Raw genomic sequence first — 646 nt, forward strand, 5'->3', positions numbered from 1 at the left:
ATTTCCGCATCGTCCGTACCGCGACCGAGACTGCTCGACCGAAGCCGAGACCAAAGGCCGGATCTCTCGATCCGCTCGTTCGTTTCAGCTCATCTCTCGCATCCACCGTTTATTTTCTTACTGGATTCAAATCTCCGAGCCTTGTCCGAGGAAAGCCTCATCTAAATTCTTCGGCTCGAGAGAGTTTCGTTCCGTCCGTCCGCATCGACCGTCCGTCCGTGCGACTCGGTAGACGACCGCGTCCGGCGGTCACATCAGGTAGTGTTGAGATTGTTGAGATCCGTCGTTGCCCAAGAAATCTTCTCTAATAATTGTGAATAAATCATCTTTGTAAGACTAGATCTGGCCGCAATTTCTCTAATTTCTTTGTCGATTCGCAGGTACATCGACCAATGAAATCAATCCGGTCTCACTGCAGCTTCGCTACATTGTCCACTGGTAGTTCTCTCTCTCTCTCTCTCTCTCTCACTCTCTCTCTCTCTCTGGCTCCTGGCAACGTGCAGTTTTTATGTATTTGGATCTGTGATTTTTTTCGAATGGGTAGGTATCTAGCTTGCTATGCGTTTTTGAGGACCGCCACCAAGGCCAAACAAATGTCCTAAAGAGGACCGCCACCAAGGCCAAACAAATGTCCTAAAGAGGACCG

The sequence above is a fragment of the Camelina sativa genome, chromosome 17 (assembly GCF_000633955.1).
Source record: "Camelina sativa cultivar DH55 chromosome 17, Cs, whole genome shotgun sequence".
Classification (NCBI taxonomy): domain Eukaryota; kingdom Viridiplantae; phylum Streptophyta; class Magnoliopsida; order Brassicales; family Brassicaceae; genus Camelina; species Camelina sativa.